General features: G+C 47.3%; 1 non-coding gene across 1 annotated transcript; it reads right to left on the bottom strand.

The window, feature by feature from the left end:
* Window positions 1-479: 479 nt before the first annotated feature.
* trnam-cau (transfer RNA methionine (anticodon CAU)) lies at window positions 480-552 on the bottom strand. Its single transcript has one exon. It is a non-coding gene; the product is annotated as a tRNA-Met (tRNA).
* Between the last annotated feature and the right edge of the window lie 416 nt (window positions 553-968).

Genomic DNA, 968 nt, shown 5'->3' with positions numbered 1-968 from the left:
GAAGGGTTTAGACAGAGTATATTGAGAGAAATCGTTCCCATTTGCAGAAGGGTGAAGGACCAGAGGACATAGATTTAAGGTGATTGGCAAAAGCACCAAAGATGACATGAGGAAAAACGATGGGACGGTGGAGTGGGACCAGCTGGATTGCTCTTGCATAGAGCTGGTGTGGTCTCGATGGGCAGAATGGCCTCCTTCAGTGCTGTAACTTTCCATGATTCTAGTCGAATGCTCGCTGAGCAGGTGAGAGATAGCAAGATGGATTCTTGCATTCTCCACTCACCGTTTGACTTGGGTCAATTGTCCAGAAACAAAAGTGGCGTCAGTTTTCAGCGAGCCCATGGTCCATGTACTTCTTAAGCTTCACTGCGTGCTACGGTACAGAGAGGTCAAGGGGCAGCAAATCTTTTGGTGTGCTGCAGGAAGCAAAAATTCATGATTTTGGTCTTCGGCAAAGATTGAAAAAAAAAGCTTAATGATGCCTTCTCTGAGGATTGAACTCAGGACCTTCAGATTATGAGACTGACGCGCTGCCTGCTGCGCTAAGAAGGCACTTGATGTATAAATCTCCAGGCAGCTCTATCAAGTAGGACAGTTTGCAAGGTGTAAAATCATAAACTGATCGGCAGTTTGCAAAAACTCTCCATCCAGGTGGAAATCGAACCAACAATCTTCTGAATTTTGGTCAGACACGTTCCCCATTGCTCGACTGGCCAAAGGTGTGTCGAGTAAGTCGGAGCTCACACGCTCACAGCGCTGCGGTATGAGCAGGTCCCGAGTCAGTCTCGGTCATGCCCACGCGACTCCACGAGTCCGGGAGTGTCAAAAGGCACACGGAGAACAATCACCAAAGAGAGAGACCTTTGCTGCTTCCCTTCGAGAGCTCAGCTGGTAGTGTGGAAAACTTGTAGAGATTAAAACTTGAAAGCACAATCACTCTTAAATCGTTGGTTTAATTCTGGCTCAAA

The sequence above is a fragment of the Heptranchias perlo genome, unplaced genomic scaffold (genome assembly GCF_035084215.1).
Source record: "Heptranchias perlo isolate sHepPer1 unplaced genomic scaffold, sHepPer1.hap1 HAP1_SCAFFOLD_47, whole genome shotgun sequence".
NCBI lineage: Eukaryota > Metazoa > Chordata > Chondrichthyes > Hexanchiformes > Hexanchidae > Heptranchias > Heptranchias perlo.
This window is presented reverse-complemented; position numbering and strand designations above follow the sequence as displayed.